Here is an 8,369-nt window from a genome sequence, read left to right as displayed (position 1 = left end):
CATTGGGCTCAATTTGAGTGCTATCTTCAAGTGTCTCCCTCAAACAAGATGGCATATATTGAACCTCGACTTGGCCTCTCTGATCAGCGAACTGATGTTGAAACAAATGGCTTTGTAAAGTCTGCATTTTGTTATTTTGAAGGAACATAATTATTAATCTTCAATTACCCAACTAAGACCTGATCACGAACATAGTGTTTGTATATCTCTAGATGCTTTGTCCTAGCATGAAAAACTGGATTTTTTGCAAGAGCAAAAGCACTAACATTATCACACTCACACAATAGGAACTCGAAGTATGACGAATCTTCAATTGAGATAAAAGAGAATTCAACCAAGTAATCTTATATATAACAAAGGTCCATATTCAGATTCAGTGCATGATCTAGTTATCTACACTTTGTTTCCTAGAGCACCAGATACTAGTGATTATCCCAAGTATACACGGTAACTTTGATTCTTCTTAAAATTTGGATTGAATATTAAACTAAAAAGGTTAGCAATTTTTGATTTTTAGAGCTTAATTGGTTAGATCAACGGTCAAACCAATGATCTATAATTAAATAAATATTAGATAAAAATAATATTATATGGATAAATAATATATAAATATATATATAAAATAAATCACAAATATTTATAATCATTTGAAATTAATATTACTTTAAAAATCTTGATTATTCAAAATTATAATTGCTCGAACTCTAACTCAAATAGGCACTTAGAAGTCCTCCCAGTGGTGCAAATCGGGGAAGAAGACTTCATGGTTTGACTACCTTTCGCCACATGCCACGCCTAAATTTATGACTACTTATTTCAAGGGTGGTCCAATTTATTTGATCAATGTATCAAATAATAAAAAGGATTAAATGGTAAATTTATTTTAAAACTTTTTTTTTGGGCGACTAGCACCCTAAACTTTTTTTTTTGGAGCATTGATTTTTGTCCCATCATTAAATATAAAAATTACTGACTATTAAACTCAAATTTGACTAAGGGTTAAATGGTATATTTGCCCTGGAGCTTTTTCTTTAGGGGTACTAGGTATCCTGAACTTTTATTTAGAGCTTATTTACCTTGAAAGTTTCAAAAGGAAAGAAATTTTGCCTTGCCATCAATATTGACTGTTACTTTAACTTTAATTGCAACTTGTAACCATGTGGCATTTTTAAAAAAATTTTAAAAAAATTTACCTAGATAGCAATAACACCTCTATTGACATCAATAACAACAACAAGAACAATTTCATGAATAGCAAGCAAGAACAACAGCAAGCAATTCCAAATCATTTGAACCCATACCCATACCTGAAAATAATCAACTATCCATTAAGTCAATCCCTATAAACTCAACCATATAGAAGCTCTCTCTTTTTTTTATATTCGACAATTCCATTATCTCACTCTACTATGATGACTTCACGGACTCCAACCTTGACTTAGATGCTTTTGAGAGCTTCACAACATTAAACTTGACCGTGGCGGTGGTGGTGAAAGCAACGGCTTGGATGTTATGAGAGGAGCACGTGGCAAGTCAAGGGAGGATGATGGCAATTTAAGGGAAGTTAAGAATGATAGATTTGCCTTTGATGGACAGAGCAGTGATGTTGTGGGCTTGAGCAGTCATTTCTAGGGGACAAAGTGCCCAGCCAGATGCGAGATTTCTTGTGAGGCTTGCAAATCTCAAACACCCATTTTTCCCAGCTTTGCAGTTAGACTCCAATCCATGGTAGTGTAGGAGCTTGCTAGTAGAAGAGGAGGTGAAAGAAGAAGAAGAGGACAATGAAGAAGAAGGGAGGGCAAAATTGCTCAATTTTTAAACTTCTAGGAAAAATAAGCTCCAAACAAAAGTTTAGGATACCCAGCATCCTTGAAGAAAAAGCTATGCTATTTAACCCTGAGTCAAACTTTAGTTTAATAGTCAACATTTTAATATTTAATAGTGGGACAAAAATGCTCTTTTTTTTTGAAACATTTGAGGAAAAAATGCTCAAAAAAAAAGTTTAGGTGCCAGGCACCTTTGGAGAAAAAGTTCAAAGGCAAATTTGCCATTTAACCTTAATAATAATAATAATAATAATAATAATAATAATAATAATAATAATAATAATAATATCAGGTTGTTTGTGATCCATTTGAGTTGATTTAAGTGCTTCTAAGGTTACTGGCACTAGGTTTATGGGTTTAGACACCCTTGTGGTTATTTTGAAAGAAAAATGGACTAATTGGTATTTGGGTGTCTAACTTTTAAATGGTAAAGTACATGGGTTTGAGACCCATGTCAATAATTAGGTGGCTTAAAGAGCTATGTATAGACACTTGAATCACTCAAATTGGACATCAGACGGCAAAATGGTGTGCTCCAAAACTTGGTTCCAAGTGCTGTTATGACAATAGGGGTGCGCATAGCCAAGGGCAGTCCTACGTATTGTTTAGTGTGGGCAAATGCCCCCTCTAAAATGAAAAAATCACATGGATATATATGGTAGGTTTTGCATCCTACACCTACTCATCTTTATTTTTTGAACTTAGCGGACTATGGCTCAAATCAAACCATTGTTTGAACCTTATACTGAATAGATTGCCCCCCACTGGCCTAGAATCCTAGGTCTACTACTAGCCATGATGTATTGTACAAAGAGGTATGCTGTCCTTTTATGCCATCTGTCACGGCGGACGACATAATTTCTAAAATTTTCTAGATTGTTCCTTTGATGCTTTTTAGGGTTATAATTGATGTTTATGCTTTTGCCACCTTATTTAATTTGTTTTAAATTATGATTTGAGATCAAATGTCTTTTAAAAAGGATTTCTTGGGATCCTAATCTTTTAAACTAATATTTCTAAACTCTTATGTTATGATAACCTTATATAGGAAATTTAATTAATCTTGGTTATTACAACAATGTTTTGTGTCTCGTGTTGTGTTTTTGGTAATGTCAAGGAGGACATTATAGTTTACTTATATTTATTATAAAAATAAATTTATGATGCAAATCGCGTTAATATATATTTTTTAAACTTCTCATATAATTTATTTATATATTATTTTAATTAATATTTAGAATTATATTTTTTAAAAAATATTAATATTTATATTTAATATAAATTTTGCTACTTCTATTAAATTTTTTTGGGTTTGTCACTGATGATAGTGGTTAGCCATATTTACATGTAATTTATAGTAGTTAAATGTAATGTGTTTTAAAAATAAAAAGAGAATGAAAACAACTCCCCCTCAATCAAACCTCTAATCAACCATGTTTAAGCTTTTAAATAAATAAAAGGCTAGTAGGCTTGTTCCTATGTTTTGAAATATTGAATTTATCTCTCCCTAGTTTCTTACTCTCAGTTTTCTTTGTTGAGAGCTTTTTCATTGTACAAGCAATCTCTCTTCAAATCTCTCTCCACCATGAGAGTTCTCTTCTGTAAGAGTCATCTTTAGATGCCCATTTATAGAAGGATATGTGTGGTGGTCATTAAGTAAGAGGCCATGGGTGTGCGTGTTGATTTAGGCATGTGTTAGGGTAGGTAAATAGACTAGATTTGAAATTGAAATAAAGGATATGAAGAGATTGGTGTTGCAAAAATCATCAAAGTTTAGGTGTGGAAGGAATAGTCGATGATTATTTACATGAACTTTGGATGTTTGGTAGATTAACAATGCAGATTAGGTAAACATCACAAGGAATTGGAAACAGAAAACTAATATGGAGACTTGGATCTGTGGTCCTAGTAGATTGATGAAGCAATACTAAATATCACTCTTAATTGATTCATCATTGTTACCCTTCTTAGGACTATCGATGTACTACTATCGAAATGGATGCAGCCTCTGGATGTGATAGGGAAAAATCATTGGAGGTAATGGATATCACTAACAAAGTTGAGATTGGAGGTGTTTAAGGAGTCCTCTTTGTGGTACACTGTTTATCTATTTTCTTGATTTTTCTAAGAAGTTGACTTAGCATGCTCTCATTGTTTTTGTTGATTATACTTGGTTCATATTATTTTCATTATTTGAATCAATAAGGGTAGACATAGTAGATGGTGTAAGAGGCTTTGATTATTGGATTTATGCTATTAGATTTATAAGTTGGTGTTATGGTTCGACTAGAATTCTAGTTGGAATTAACTTGCATATGTTTCTCTAAGAGTTTGGGTGATCTAAAATGGGTTTGTTGGATTACTTGTTTTGATGATAACAAATCTATTAGAAAGGTTGTTTTACATGACTTAAAGAATATTCAAGACAAAACAGTCAAGTTAGACAAATCCAAGAAATAAAGACTTAGTCACTAGGCTTATTTGTTTTCATCTTTCAAAAATGTCTTTTAGAGAGCTTGGTTTTAGAAATCTTTGGACAAGAATTGTGTTGTAGAAGGCTATGGGTACCAAATTAAAGTTTAGTACTTCTTGCCACCTACATATTGATTGGCAAATAGAGCTTATAATATAGACTTTAGAAGATATGCTTCGAGTGTATGCCATCGAGTTGAAAAGCAATTGGGATAGCCATTTGCCCTTAGCTAAGTTTGTCAATAATAATAGTTTTCATCTAAGTATTCAAATGACACTATATGAGGCATTGTATGGGCAGAAGTATAAATCCTCTTTGTGTTAGGCTGAATTGACAAGAGTAGTGTGATGGGTCTTGACATTGTGGATAAAACCACTAAGAAGATCTAAATGATTGAGCAAATACTTCTTATCGCTTGGAGTTGCTAGAAGAGTTATGTTGATAGGCGATGTCACCTTTTAGAGTTTATGGTCAGGGACTATGTGTTCCTTAGGTTACTCCATTGATTAGAATTGGTAGTTTCATCCGAGCTAAGAAATTATCACCTCATTTTATGGGACCTTATTGAATTTTGAGGAAAGTGGGCCTTGTGGCATACCAAATTGCTTTGCCTCTGTAATTAGCCAGTGTGTGTGCATGATGTGTTCCATGTGTCTCGGTTGAAAAAGCATTAACTAGATTAATCACATGTGATTGAGTTAGAGGAAGTAGAATTTCAAAAGAACCTCACATACTAAACTAAGCTAGATCAGATAGTAGATGTGAAGGATAAGCAGCTGCATATTAAGATCATCAAGCTAGTAAAAGTCATATGGAGAGGATTGACTCTTGATGATGTAATGTGGGAAATAGAGGAGAGCATGAGGCAACAATATCCCTATTTGTTCTCTTGAGGTGAGTTTTGTGGTTATGTTTTATTTTAAGGGTAAAATTCTTTTAAAGAAGGAAAAAACTGTAACATCCTAAATTTTTAATATGAAAACTAATTGCTAGTTAGCTATTAATTAGTAAATTAGTGGATTAATTGTGTAGTTGTAATTTTAGATGGTGGAATGGTGTTTTGAGTTGATGATTGATTAAATAAATAGGATCAAGTGAAAGAATAGCAATCTGGACTAAATGGTGTGAACAGTTAGGGAGATTTCCTTCATTGTGCCATATGTCATGACATGACTTGCTTGCACCTTGGCACGGTGCGTGACACATAATTTGGATAAATGATGTGTGATCAACTCATGAAATTAGAAAGAAGAAAATGGAAAAAAGAAATGAAGGAGAGGAGAAGAAGAATTGGTCAGTTAGGGCAAGCTATTTTAGAGCACTAAGAAATATTTCTAACCTATCACTTACTAGGTAAGTCTCGTACTATCCTATGCTCCTATTTTAGCTTGATTTCTCTTGGTTTGGGTTATAGAGAAATTGAATTGAGAAGTTTTAAAGAGTTATTTTCTATTTAAATAGTTATTAAAAGGCTATTGGTTGTGAAACTAAAGTTTTGCTATTGGGTTGGGGATTTATGGTTGAGTTTTAGAGCTTTATGCTCAATTTAACTTAACTGAATAAGTTTTGAAAAGGGTGGAAGTGCTTGTGTGGTGTGTGAGAGGTGGTTTCACCATTTTAATGGCCTAAGAGTATGTGATTATGGTAGATGGGTTAAGGTGAGCCTAAAGTGTAAGTAAGATAGTTATGAGTGCTGTGTAATGTGATTTAGTGCTTTGCATTGAGTTGGAAGTTGATCAAGGACATTATATATGTAGATTGAGTAATTTGAGGTTGCTCATGGAAATCTAAAAGTTTTAAGTGCTTTAATTCGAATGGTAATCCTCAGTAAAAAAAGGTGTGATGTAGCTAGATACACTTTTTTACCTATTACCTTGTAAAGTTATTTACAAGCTTTTTGTGAAAATTACTTATATAAGTTTATAGCCTTATTTATATTATGATTTCTAGAAATGATAGAGTGGTTTTATACTATTAAATGTAATATGTGTGATAACAGTGATACATGTAGTGCTTATGAAAAATATATGGAAATGATGCATGAAATGCATGTTTAGTATGGTAAATATGTTTGCATGGGAAAGTGATACCTTAGTTTAAGATAGAGGCAAGTTGTAATATCCATTTGACATTACCAAACTGTAACAATCCACAAAGTTACAATTAAAGGTCCTACAAACTTCTCACATTATCAAAATTAATAGAATGTAGACTGATCTTATTAAGGATTAGATATAAAGAGAGTTGTGATAAGGTTGTAATTTGACACTGGACTTGTCAAAATATTAAAACCAAATGTAAGAAGCTAGTAGGGACTTTACCATGTTTGAACATTTCAAGGGGAAGTGGAACAACAATTCTATAGTGTTGTTCGAGGTTCTTAAAGGTAATTAGGTAAATATCCTATAAGAAAGGTTGGAGATTGAATGACAAAATCACTTATTGGTTAGGAAGGTGTGTAAAAGTTTTCCCAGGAGGTGGTAGAGAGTGCATAAGAATGTTGGAAGATATTATGTTTAATCCTAATTCAAAACACCTTGAATTATGAAAAGCATTGCTGGATGCAATAGATATCGATTTAAAGTTTAGCAACATGTACTATCCACCAATAGATAGGCCAATAAGAGAAAATGATACCAACTTTGAGTAAAGTATAGTAGATTTATGTTTAAGAGGCATGTGATGATAAAGATAGCCACTTGTCATTAGTTGAATTTACCTGTTAAGATAGTTACTACTCTAGTATCTGAATGGTATGGTATAAGCATTGTGAGAGAATGAGTATCAAATGTTTCTTTTGTTGAACTAGACTAGTTGGAGAAGCACTTTGAATCTGAATGTTATAGATTAAATTCTGTGAAAGATTTAATTGTGAGGCAAAAGTTTTTAATGATGCAAGGCAGATAGAAGTACTAGGCGGATAGGCATAAAATTTGTTAGGATTTATGATGGGTGATCATATCTTTCAAGGGTTTCTTTGAAGATGAGAATTGGGAAGTTAGTAAGAGCAAAAGAATTGAATCATAAGTTTAATGATCTTTTTGAGGTTTTAAAGAAGATATGGCAGGTTGCCTATAGGATTACCTTGCCACAATAGTAATTTGGTAGCTGTAATCTCCTTACTCTAATCACCATTTACCCTTAGGTACCAAGGTAATCAATGGTCTAACCTAATGAGGATCTTGAAGTTTTCACAATTTGCACAGTTAGGATAAACACATTTTAACAATTTACAAATGGGTACCCAAGAATTCAACATTTAAAATACTCTTACTTTCATTATATTCAAATTAGAGGTTAAAATTAGTATAGAAGCTTGGGAATTGAAGAAAGAGTCAAAACATTTAAATAAACCCATAAAACTATCAACTGTGCATAATATGGCACATGTATCATGGCTACGTACTCCTGTACTACAGCATCTATGTCTCTATGCTATGCACTGCGGTGTGAGGTACCATGCACCACAGTGTATTGCATGAGTTTGACTACATTTTACTGTCAAATTGACAGCAAAGGAGAAGAACATTCAATGCGTACCAAATCTCCATCCGATGTTTGATTGAGGTGATCTTGCTGTCTATAGAGAGTTTTCTCCTAGCTCTAGCTAATAGCACATGTTTCACAACAAAATTCATTTTCTATTAAAAGTTGGACACCTAAACCCATTTTCACTCTTTTTTTACATAAACTCACAACTAAAGTATCCAAACTCTAACCAATATACCAAAAGCCTACACTAACCTTTTGACTACACCCAATTAAACATATATAACATAAATTCGCTATTCAACTCTTAAATTCATAAAACACAAAGGGGAGGAAATCTTTGCACAAAATCATCAATATGCATCCATAACTTACTAAAATACACTTTTCCCTACTTGCACATGTATTTTGCCCCTATACAAGTTTTAAATTACATCTTACTAACTCAGGGCACAAAATACACATGATTTTCAGAATTATAATGTAAGTAGATAAAAAACAATGATGAGTCCTAGTTGACAAGTTAACAACATTAATATACATAAAAACAAATATAAGAGGCCTACTAGTAGGATTTACTC

Source organism: Prosopis cineraria, unplaced genomic scaffold, assembly GCF_029017545.1.
Source record: "Prosopis cineraria cultivar Desert tree isolate PC_DT_omini unplaced genomic scaffold, ASM2901754v1 PC1, whole genome shotgun sequence".
Taxonomy (NCBI): Eukaryota; Viridiplantae; Streptophyta; class Magnoliopsida; order Fabales; family Fabaceae; genus Prosopis; species Prosopis cineraria.
This window is presented reverse-complemented; position numbering follows the sequence as displayed.